Source organism: Pleurodeles waltl, chromosome 7 (genome assembly GCF_031143425.1).
Source record: "Pleurodeles waltl isolate 20211129_DDA chromosome 7, aPleWal1.hap1.20221129, whole genome shotgun sequence".
NCBI lineage: Eukaryota > Metazoa > Chordata > Amphibia > Caudata > Salamandridae > Pleurodeles > Pleurodeles waltl.
Genome location: NC_090446.1, coordinates 48,056,272 through 48,069,526, shown reverse-complemented (window position 1 = coordinate 48,069,526; position 13,255 = coordinate 48,056,272).

Genomic DNA, 13,255 nt, shown 5'->3' with positions numbered 1-13,255 from the left:
TACCACATTTATTGTAATATTATTATCAAGCAATTCAGCGGTTGCCATCAGAATTATTCTTATAGTTATGGTCAAAATATCGTCACCTTTAAAAAGGAAGGATGGTGTGTAGCATCGTTATTATCAAAAAAAGGGGGGTTCATATCAAGATTGGTATTATCTAAATATTTCACAAGAGTGTTAGAGGACAAGTAGTCTGTTGATATAGAAAAAGAAGAAAGAGAGACACTGAAGGCATATGGTTGCACCACTGTTCTCATAAAAGAAAGAAAGAAAGGAACAGCCTCAATGGAGTCTAACCCACTGTTGTTGGTAATTCAAGAGGAAAAATTAATCCAAGGGATATCATCATTTAAACCCTTACGGTGGGTCCCCAGTTTAAATACCCAACGTTGTTCTAACTCAAAAAGGGAATTGGAACCTCCAAGTGGACGTGTCTGTAGTACAACCCACCACATGTCATCTGGACTATGTTTTGTTTCGATATAATGGATGCTTAATTTAGTCGAAGTTCTACCGCATCGAATATTACTGCGGTGCTCATTAATTCTCAATTTTACCGCTCTTGTAGTCATCCCCACATATCGCAAGCCACAAGGGCACGTTATCAAATATACGCAATTGCGGGTGTTGCAATTAGTATGTTTAAGCAATCGCCAGTGCCCAATCGGGTCTAACTCCAAAGAGTCAAGTCGTTTTGTCAAGGAGCATACATTACAGTTCCCACACGGGAAATGGCCTTTGACTGGTGGTAACTCCCATAGGGTCCCTTGTCTGTTTGACGTCTCTCTGGGTCTGGGTCTTGTATGAACCAACATATCTCTCAAATTGGTGGTCCTTCTAAAGGCAAAGAGAGGTTTGGGAATATTCTCACCCCCGCTCCGGAGGATCTCCCATCTTTTGTTGATAATTTTCTTGACTGAGTTAGACAGAGGTGTAAACGTCGTGACGCATGTTAATTTATTATCTGTACGTCTGGGTATCGTCTGTAGTAATAGGTCCCTATTACTATGTTTGGCTCTTTTGTAGGCAGTATCAACCACTCTAGATGGATAGTGGCGATCATGTAATTTATGTTTCAATTCTGTAGCTTGTATGTCGAAAGAGCGAATGTTACTACAGTTACGGCGTAATCGTAAAAATTGGCCAAAAGGTAAGTTATCTCTAAGTGCTTTTGGATGATAACTGTCATAAAGTAATAGGCTATTACGGTCTGTAGTTTTTTGATGTGTGCAGGTCGTGAGTGTACCCCTGTCAATACTAATAACCAAATCCAAAAAGGTGATTTTGGTAGTAGAGACTAGGGAGGTGAAATTCAGAAAAGGGTCCAGATTGTTAACCCATGTAGTAAAGGATGTTACTTCCTCAATGGGACCTTTCCAGATGACCAAAATGTCGTCGATATACCTGCGCCACAGTATGATATTACCAAAATATGGGTTAGAGGTGGGTAGTATGAATCGTTTCTCGAAATCATACATGTAAAGGCATGCTAGACTGGGTGCAAAAGTGCTGCCCATTGATGTTCCGCGAATCTGATGAAACAGCAAGTCTTCAAACTGGAAGAAGTTTTCAGTCATTGCTAAATGAGCACAGTGCATGATGAAATGTATCGGAGTAGTTAGATCCAGTGTAGTTGATAAAAGAGCTGATTCTACCACTGACAAAGTTGCTTGTTGAGGAATATTAGTATACAATGCTTCCACATCCATGGTGATCAATGCCTGAACCTCCCCTTCCAAATTGAGAGATTCTATGAGGTTGAGGACATCTTTGGTGTCCCGTAGATATGTGGAAGATTGCTGCACAAGTGGTTGCAAAAAGTGATCGCAAAAGGTAGACAGTGGTTCAAGGATAGATCCTATACCGGACACGATAGGCCGGCCCGGAGGAGGAGTCTTCCCTTTGTGGATTTTTGGCAAGCAATAAAAGTAAGGTATTCTGGGATTACTGGTATCTAGGAAATCAGCTTCTTTTTGCGAAATCCAGGAGTTGCTGATAGCCTCGTGAATCATTCCTCTAATCTCCGCTTGTATTCTGGCGGTTGGATCTTGGTCAATTCGTGTGTAATAAGTAGAATCACTCAGAAGGCGGAGACACTCCTGTCTATACTCTGATGAATTCAAAATGACTATGGCGCCGCCCTTATCTGCTGGCTTGATAGTGATATTATTATCAGCTGTCAGTTTCTTAAGAGCGGCACTCTCTACTCTAGGTATATTCACAAAACTGTGCTTCGGTCGTAGTTTATTAAGGTCGGTGTTTACCGCTTTTTCAAATGCCAGAATCTCGCAGGGCATGGTCGCTGCGGGAGGCATAAATTTGGACGGTTTTCTCAGACCTGTGTCCGTGGGTGCTGCATCCACCGGTCTGTCACAAAAGAAAGATTGTAATCGAATTTTCCTGAAAAACTGAGTTAATTCACTCTGTAGGCGGAAAAAGTCTTCTCTGGGGGTTGGTACAAACCCTAGACCCTTATTAAGAACAGATATTTCTTCAGGAGAGAGAGGTCTGGTAGACAAGTTGATGACTAGGTCCTTGGTGGTTGGTTCTTGCCCTGGCTCCGTGTGACCATCTGAGGCTCCTCCTGTGCCCAGTGGACCCTTCTGCCTCTTCCTCGTCTTCTGCCTCTTCCCCTGCCCCTGCCGTTGCCTAAAAAAGGCCCATATGGGAACATGGGGCGGGGTTGATAAAACGGGAAGGGTTGTTGCCACCCTATCGGTTGATTAGGGTGGAATTGTGGAAGGTTGTAATATGGATGAGATCTCTCATCATCTGTGCTCCATCCATCGGATGAAGAGCTGTGACTATATTTACGAGGTTTTCTAACTGACGTAGATGAATCGTCAGATGAAACCGATTGGAGATCTATTGAATAATCTTCCTTAATATAAGGGTAAATTTTCTCTCGACTAAATTTGCTGATGTCTTTTTGTAATTTCGTAATTTTTTGTTGAGTTAGAAATTCTTTTGACACATTCAACTCAGAGTTAATCTCAGCTAATCGATTTTTAAATGCTGTGATAGAGATTGTGGTTTTCAATGTATTTTCCATGAAGGTAATCTGTACAGCTATGGATTCTGCTATCCGTTTGGAGGTATTGATAATCAGTACCAACCAGTCACGGGTGCATTTCCAGGCAATTTGAGCCCAGTCTTTCCTAAAGACCAAATCTTGTAGGAAAATCCTAGGCATGTTTGACACAAGTAATCCATTGGGGGCTATGTTAGCTCTCAGATATTCCGTCATAATTGTCCCATGAAGGACTGTCTTGATCAAATCTCGTTTAAGTGAGGATAATTTGTCCCATTCTGCTTTGGTGGGGCCCGAAGGCCCTGCACCTTCATTCACCAGAATGGATGGAGTCTGGAGGATCGCGGAAACAATGTCATCGTCGAAGCTTAACCCCTGGAAATTGTCCATATTGGGGAGGTCTCGAGGGAGACTGGTGAATAATCCCGCAGCAAAACTGCTGTGCTCAGTACATCAAAAAATCAATAGGGATTAGGAGGAATTAAAGGTCCAGTGTATACCCTCCGATAACTGTTACTAATAATGAAATACACTGTTCCTAAGGGACACGAAAAATTTTCAGGGCGACCGATAGGACTGACATACAGGGTCCAAAGGGACTTTTGTAAGTAACTGACTATACTAATTTCTTTGCTTTTGCTTGTCAGCCTTTTTTAGACTTGAGCACTATAAGTTTACATGTGGAGAAGCATTACATTAGGTCCTGAGGAAGCGTCATAGGATCCTTTTTGGACCGAACAGACGCGAAACATGTCGACCCGATTTTTGAGGGAGGTCTTGTAGTTCCTGACCTCCTATTTCATGTGAGAATGGTCAAACATCACATTGACCTAACTCTCCCAGTAATTGTTTTAATCTTGGCCTGCTCCCTGCACCAATAAAGATAAACCTTACAGAGAGTTTTTGAGCCAATTTTACCTTTAGTTTTTCTAGCTCTCCTTTCCCTCCTTATCTTTCCTCCCGACTCATTTGCGGGATAGTGTGGCATCATCAAAAAAGATCTCCGGCAAAGAGCCCCCCGAAAGGGTGGTGCCCGTCAGACATTGCAGCGCCGGTCTGACGAGGAGCTGGTCCGATGATGAAGCATGACACCCATTTGGGTGTGTGAGGACTCTTGCTCCTAGTAAATAGGACTCCCTATTGAGTAGGATCTTCTAACACTCTCCCTGTTTAGTTGTTTGTTTTTCGTGTCCCTTAGGAACAGTGTATTTCATTATTAGTAACAGTTATCGGAGGGTATACACTGGACCTTTAATTCCTCCTAATCCCTATTGATTTTTTGAGGTACCTTAGAGGTGACCCACCTGTTTGCCCCAACATCGTTGTGCTTCAGCAGGTCTGCCCACGCTTTCCCGAGCTTGTTGTCACCAAGACAGGGTTCTGATCCCCTGCAAGGTAGTGTGGACATTCCCAGGAGACTGAGATAAAGGCTGAGGCAGGAAGGAGCTTGCACCCCCTCCCCCCAGCCAGGTTAGTGAATAGGCACTTCAGGTTGGTGAGCTTCAAGGTTTGACCTCCCCTGATAGCCATCTGTGCTGTCCCCCCAAAGGAGAAAAAAGCCCTCCCCCTGCCCCCAGGCACACTTGCTCGTGGTCAGGTAGAAAATTAGATATCCGAGGCAGTGCACACCCCCAACAGGCTGACCACACCTCTAGAGTGAGCAGCCTGGTCTGTGCACTAAATACTGATTTCTGCCATCTTAGGAGTGACAGAATAGAGGTTTCTGCATAGCAAAAGGTGACCCAGATTGGCCACTATCCTCCACACCTCTAGCTCCCCTAAATCCAGGATATAAGGGACGTCCCTGACACCAGAGCCTTGGATCTGAAGAACTAACTTAAAAAGAGGACCAAGAGGAGCCCTGTGCCACCGACAACTGGACTTTGCCCACTGCATCTAAATAAAAAAAGGATACACTGTTCCTGAGGCAAAAGGCTGGATGAACAACCCTCGTCCTTGGCTTGGCACTCCCATCAAGAGGATACCCTGTGAATATCCAAAGCACCCTCAGTCTTCCTTGGACAAGTGGCACTAGTCGCCTGCAAACAGCAGGTAAAAACGCTCTCAGGATCCCAAGATTCACCTGTCATCTGGACCTCTGTGGAATCGTCCAAATCCAGGTGCCCCAGTGACTTCTGAGAGTTGTAGTCTCACCTGCCTCAAAGTTTTAGGCTGCTAAGTCACTCCCCCGGACCTTGTGAAGTTCCCACAGCTTTTCCTCACCTTTACCAATGCCAAGGCTTGTTGGTTGTCAGTCTGGTAACTGTCCCCTACACTTGACGCTGCAACTACAGGGCACATCGTGCAGCCTGCATCCAAGATCGTCCACCCAATCCCAGCTGAGTTATGGCATTTTCTTTATTGCATCGTCATGTGTGTGGCAAAATCAGCACCAGTGCGATTCCCATTCAGCACCACAGACAGCCAGAACAACTCTGCACCCGGATGCCACGAGCCCGGTAAAACTGAACTGAATGTCGTGCCCTGGTCCTAGGACCAGCACAACCTTAACCTTGTAATGATTCCACACAGCTCAACTTCCATGTAGTCTTTTGCCACTAGTGGTTTTTCTTGATAGACTTCAACGTAACATTTAAATGCCTGTTTTACTGTGATTTAATTTTGCTTCTAAAATCTATAACTGCAGTGGTACTAAATTAAGATAAAAATAAGCTCTATTTTTATAAATTGGTGTTGTATTTCTTTTGAGTCATGTCAATTACTTATCCTCAATGTTTTTTTTGTCCTCATTTGCTTAACCCCATAGTCTGAACATCCAGCAAACGAACCACCAGGAATAGATTCCTTCCAATTTGTTCGCCATATGGAACTATCAAATCAGATTAGATCAGAGAGAGTCCATGTATTAGGGCTGGGTTAACCCTCTGGAATGCTGTGGTACCTTGTTCCTTTGGACGCAAACATGTATAATCATAGGACAGGCACTATTTCCCTGCAAACCAATTGATTAGTGGGCCCCAGAACTCACACCTCTTCCCACTGCGCCCCTTCCCCTCAGTGTCACACATTAAATTATACATTAAGGAATCTTTCCATTCCACAAACATTGGGGAAGTGTGGCTGGTCTGTTTCCTACATATCTCTCTTCTAGCCAGCAGTATCACATAAAACAGAAACTTGGCACTGTCCTTTTTGACCCTATCTCCCTGTGTACAGCCAAAGATAATCAGAGAAGCAGTTATCCTATACTTAGTGGATGGTGTCTTATTAATACAGTCACCAACCTCTGTCCAAAACCGGCTTAGACAAGGACACTCCACGAACATTTGCAAATCATCTGAAGATTCCAGACCACATTTCCGACAACTAACCTCATTCTAGGACTTTAATCTTGTTAACATTCTGGGGGCCCAAAAAACCCTGTGGATTGAAAACAGATGATTCCTTCTTAAACACGCTGGTTTGACTGTAGAATAGAACAATGCTATAGATACTTGCCATAACTCTGCTATCTGTGCTCCTGGGAGATGATCTTTCCAGATGTCCTCTGGCATAAGAAATTCTCCATCTATCGTATCCAAGAGAGTCCAATACCAACTCGATAGTTCTTTTTTTGTTCATATCGCCCTTCTGAAGTAGGCTTTTCTACTGCGTTAGAACCACCCACTCCCCCTCTGCTCTCTTTCACTCAACTCCTTATTTGGATATATTTAAATTTAGAAAAGTTTCCTCCTCTGTCTCTAACAAGATCTTCATATGGAACAAAACCCTCCACTGTACACAATTGGCCCCATTGCAGGAACCCACCCTCCCTCAGAGAAACAGCTAACACATCTTTGGTCCATTCTGCCGAATCCGGTGAGTTCCACATAGGGGCGTGTTTACTGTAATACAGTAAATTTGTGGCCTTCTCACCTCGTACCATACTTTTGCTGCATCAAACAGTACTCTGACCCTCACTTTCTCAAAAATGTTTGGATCTCCAAATTTGTACAAAAAACCCACCTCCACAACCTCCTCAAATTTCAACATAACATTTAGAATCAGCCCCAGTACCAAGGGTGTGCACCCACCAAAAGTCCTCTTTATATTTTTAATAAAGGTTGCCCATGCATAGAGTTGTAAATCCTTTAGTGCTAGTCCACCTTTCTCTCTCCTCCGCCTCAACATCTTCCATGCTATACGTGCTCCCCTATTGCCCCATATAAAGCTACTAATCTTACTGTGAAATGTATCCATCGGTAGGATCATCATTTTAACCAAATTGGCCCTACCTGTAATAGTCAGAGGTAAATTAGCCCAACTCTTCATCTACTTACAGGACTCGGTCATAACTCATTCAAGATTCCATTCTGCGATCTTCCCCACCTCACGTGTTATCGTAGTGCCCAAATATTTCAACTCTCTGCTAACCTTAACACTCCCCTCTGGCATATCCTCAGGCATATTCCAAGACATAACTTCCATTTTATCTTTATTCACCACAGACCACGCTATTCCCACAAATTCCATTATCAGGTCATCCAAAACAGGCAAGGATTGCTTTAAATTACTTGTATAGACCATCAAGTCGTCTGAATATAGGGCTACCTTCCTATACCAACCCCGCATTGAAATGGGAGCATCATCAACTCCCTTCTAATTTTACAAGCCAGGGGTTCTATATATAAGTTAAATAATAGGGGGGATAACGGGCATCCTTGTCTAGTTCCCCTCCCAATCATTAAGGGTGAGTTAAGACGCCATTGACCAATATTCTTGCCATTGGGTTCTGAGATATCAGCCTCAATATCCTTATAAGCCTTCTCCCCAGATTACGAGACTCACAAAGAGTCATCAGGTAAGTCCAATTCACCATATCAAATGCCTTGGCAGCATCAATCATCACCACCACTAAAGGGACTTTACATGTACTTGCCAAACCTATTGCCCCTATCAGACCTTGAATTAGCTCATGTAGGTATCTGCCTTTTATAAACCCCTTTTGATCTACATGGATCAATTTCTCCTGCACCATACCTAATCTTTTCACCAAAATTGTAGCAAACATTTTATAATCACAATTCAATAAAGAGATTGGCCTATATGAAGCACACCCTATGGGATCTTTTACCGGCTTTAATATTAAGGTAATCGTTGCCTCCCTCCAAGAGGGAGGCATTGCTGCCCCTTCCATGCAGATGCCATCACATAACCCTACGAGGACGTTAGTTATGCTATCGCCCAAAATTTTATAAACTTCAAGGGGTAGACCATCTGGACCTGGTGCCTCCCAGATTTTCCAGAACAGATCACATCTTCCACTTCACCTTGACTACTTCCTTTGTTCAGAATTTCTCTATCCTCATCCCACAGGATAGTAAACTCTTCTCCTTTCAACCAATACTGAACACACCCTGGAGTTATATCTGCCCTCTCTGAGCAGAGATCTTGAAAGTAATCTCGAAAGGCCTCTCCTATTTCCTCATTCCCGCTGCAGATTTCCCCTATATTGTTACCCTGAATTTCTCCCACCTTATTTCTCACCTGCTTTGATTTTATTTGCCAAGCTAATATTTTCACACAATTTTCTCCATATTCAAAATAAATTTTTCCTATTAGCTTCACATCTTTCTGTAACTCTATCATCTAATTCAGCTACGAGTTCATTTCGAGATTCTTGAAGAACCTTAGCTAATCTTTCCAAATCTTCCTACTGACCCTTTTGACTTATCAACTCCTTTTCGACTGATTGTATACATTCTTCCAGGATGCTAATCTTGTTCATATATGTTTTCCTCTTGAAAGAAGCTGCTTTAATAAATCTACCTCTCAAAAAGGCTTTTAAAGCATCCAAAATCATCTATGGTGATGACAAACCAGCATGTAATTTAAATAATTCTTCTGTATCCTTTTTCAAACATACCACAATAGTTAATCTCTGCCGAGTGATCTGATAGGTGCACTCCAACATGGAAAATATTTTCAACACTCTCTCAACCTCCCATCTACCAACACTTAATCCTATCATCTCCCTCCAAATAGCATGCACCCCAAAGTGGGATATCATATTAATCAGCTGAGATTGCATCTTCTCGTTCATTTTTGACCTACTCCCTTTTGACCTATCTAAATCATAGTTTAGTACTGTATTAAAGTCTCCTGCCCAAATTATGGGGTCTGTGTATTGTAGCAGATGATGAACAAGTCTCGCAAGGGCTGAACATCGTCCCTGTTCAGACCAAAATAGCCCACTTAAATAAACACCTGATTGAAAGCTTGCAACTTCACTATTACCCACCTACCAGCTTTATCTACTGGTCCTCCTTGGAAATAAATTTCTGGGTGATTTTTGACTATTGTAGCCACCCCTTTACTACCCCCGGCCTGTGTGGACCTTAGTGTATGTTGGATCCATTGATGTGGCTTAAACAACTTGATGCACTCCTCGTTAGATAGGTGTGTTTCTTGCAAAATGATCATCATAGCTTGGGCCTCCCTAAAATACTGTATTAGCCTCTTCTGCCTGCCCCTTACCCTTAAGCCATTAACATTCCAGGATAAAAGCCTCAATTCATTGCCCTTCATTTTCATTTTTAGCTTCACTCATAGTCTGCCCATCATCCCTTGAGGTTGACAAAAGATCATCAATTGTATCACATACATTTGATTGAGGACCAAAACGTTTAGTTTTTTTCCCCCATGCTCCCTACCTTGTGCACCCTTCTGCCCTCCCGACCCCCACTCCTCCCTACAATCCCTCACTCCCACCTCCATTCCCCTCAGAGAACCCACCCTATCTCCTCTCTAGGCGAAGCCGCCCTAGGAGGCTCCTCCCAGTCCATAAGAATCAGCAATAAGAATACCGTACTCCTTAACCCGATAACTAATAATCCTTGTCCATGTTCTCTCCCTCCAAAATTACTTATCGTCAATGTTGGTGCTCTGAAATAGTTAACACATGCTCCTCTAGTAAAGCCTGACTGCTGTTTGCCACTGTACCAGGACTGAAATAAAGATTTATCAGTATGAATCCAAGGATAATTTCAGGATATTGTGAGAGTATTACATGGTGAGGACTAGCCCCCTGACTACATAATACTCGACTTTCCTAGTAATTATATATATATATATATATATATATATATATATATAAATATATATATTATGTCACATTGATGAGATTCAACTCCTTACTCAGCTGCACCCCAAGCACAAATCCACAGCATAATTTGTTTGGCATAAAGGCAACCCGTTCTTTCCCTTATTTCATTTTTATTTCATGTGTAACTCCTGAACAAACAGAATGGCAACATGTTTCTGCTGATGCCTTCTACTGGACACTCCCCAAATTCAAACAACCACCGCATATACATTGTTAGTCCTTCATCAGTTATTCCAGCTACAGTGTTGGAAATATCGGTTCTGCTATATTGTAGTGTGAAAAGTAATATGGTTTACAATCCTATTATTCCTTTTCTCTTGGTATTATTCACAATTCTATGACTTAATGTTATTCACATAATGCAATCCATTTTAAATCAAACACATGGATTAGATTGATGGAACATATTTGATTCTTATGCACAAATCGGTAAAGATGTCTATTTTAACTGCCAATATTAAAAGTCTCTGCTGTGCATATGAAGTTTCATGAAAGTGACATGTGGATATACATACACCTAATTTGGAATACCAAAGTATATTAAATGTAAAGCACAGTATAATAAAAGTCTCTGCTGTGCATATGAAGTTTCAATAAAGTGACATGTGGATATACAAATACCTAATTTGGAATACCAAAGTATATTAAATGTAAAGCACAGTATAATAAAGACGTCTATATAGACTACCAATAAATACAGTCTATACTTTGATTTCAAAGTGTGACATATGCATATATATCATGATTTTGGACAAACATTTATGAAGATAGATAATCAATAATACAATCCTAATAATTAGATAGAGACATCCTCCTGCCTGTGATCACATATTGTATCAGTCAGTATCAAATAGCTTACGTCAATATTCCATAATTAAAGTGACATGTGCTGTGCAAACTGCAATCTGTGCAAGATGAGTAAATTCTGCATACATATGTCTATTTGCACATCCTCCCCTCTATGATCTCAAATTTTATCAGTTGGTACAAATGACTTATTCCATAATTAAAGTGACATGTGCTGTGCAAACTGCAATATGTGCAAAATGTATAAACTTTACATATATCTGTATTTGCACTAAGTATAAATAACTCCAGCTACAACTCTAATCTCATTCACTCCATCTAACTATCATTAGCTACATACGCTTATATTTATTCAGAGGGGACAGAACCTAAAAAAAAAGAAATAATAACATATGCTACTAAGCTAAATTCTACTAATAATGTCTCTGATATGTATATGAAATGTGGCATAGGTATTGTGCAACATTCCTAATGGCATTGGCCACATGTTGTGTAGAGTGCAAATTAGTGCATAAAATGCTGTATATGTCTACTTTGTCTCCATATGACATCATCCTATTGTACAGAAATGTCAACATATTTTCTTCCAAACTTAGCACTAGATAATATTAACAGACATCAGACTCAAATAACACTCATGTGCATGCAGTCACCTACACTGCAAATAAAACCATGCATATATAAATTGCTTCAACCATCAAATGTCACAGTTAGTTCTTCCTTCCCATAAATGTGGTTCGCTGTCATATCAACAGAAGGACATCCTGCATGGATCATAAGTCATTAGAGATATATGAATGGAACAGGTCCCTCAAATGGGAACATTAGATCTTCAACTGTTTTTATCTGATATCCCCTACTTCTATACCATCTTTCCATCCTCTATAAATGCACATGTAATTCTGCATCCAAATTAAGTACCCAGGGCTTCTCTGAGCCCAACGTTAAAATCATTTTGGATTCCATTCTTCTTAGTTTTAATGTTCTATCCCCCATCCCGGGATTTAGCTTTATTTGTTTGATTCCATAGAAGGTCAGACTACTACAATCCCCTTTATGGACATCTCAGAAATGGTTTGCTAGTGGATAAGCTCTATCTTGATTTTCAATTGCTCCAAGATGTTGCAAACATCTGATCTTCAATTTATGAATTGTACTTCCCACATATTTTTCTGACAACCACATTGGATAATATAAATTACAAAATCAGTTTTACAAATGATTCTCTCTGTGATGGAACACCTTCTTCCCTCAAATGTCTCAAAAGTTTGCATATTTGCAGGCTTTACAGTGACCACAACCCCAGAAGCCCAAACTCTTCTTTGTCAACCATGATGTCTTCCTTTTTTCACAAACAGACTCTTAGTTAATCTCCAAATGAGCTAACTTTCCGATAAGTGATCTGAGGGTGCTGGCCAATCTTAATTTGAATGTGTTGATCTTGTTGCAGAACATGCCAGTTACGATTTAAAATATCTGTAAGTGCCTGATGTTGACAACTATATCGCAAAAAGAGTCTAGGTTGGGACATACCATCATCTTTCTGTTCCCTGGGGGTACTGATGTTTAAAAAGCAGAACCTCCATATTCTTACATTTTACCCTATTGTTTGCATCTGTAAGAACTTGCTGTAGGTACCATCTCTCCAGAAATCACTGCATCTTCACCAATATTTCATTCTCAAATTTCAAGTCACTGGAGCAGATTCTGCGAGCCTGCAGGAACTGACTATATAGAATGGTCCATTTTACAGCCTTCGGATGCCCACTGTTGCAATGTACTATTGAGTTGCATGCTGTTGGTTTGCGAAACACAGATGCTTCCAATTTCTCGTCGCTCACCTCAAGCAAAACATCCAGAAACTCAATTTTACTTCTGTCCCATGTTGTTACTAGGTGAATTTTTAAGTTATTTTCATTCAATTACTCAATGTATTCCTGTAGTGCAGTCTCATGTCCATCCCATATGAGAAAAAAAGTAATCAATGAATCACACCCATAGCACTACTTTCTTCATATGGAAACTTATTCATCAGACCATACCACTTCCTTCTTCCACCATCCCATGTAAAGTTTAGTGTAAATTGGTTCAAATGATGCCCCCATGGGCGTACCTTGTTTTTGAAGACAGTACTCATTATTAAATAGGAAAATATTATGTGTTAGGCAAAATGATAACATGATCATCAACATTTCTGTGTGCTGTGACATAAAAAAGATCCAAATATCTAGATGTGTTCTCTAGAAGGGAGCCTATCAAACTTACAATCAGTCTACAAGAAGGAGAACATTTATCTTTATGAATTTTAG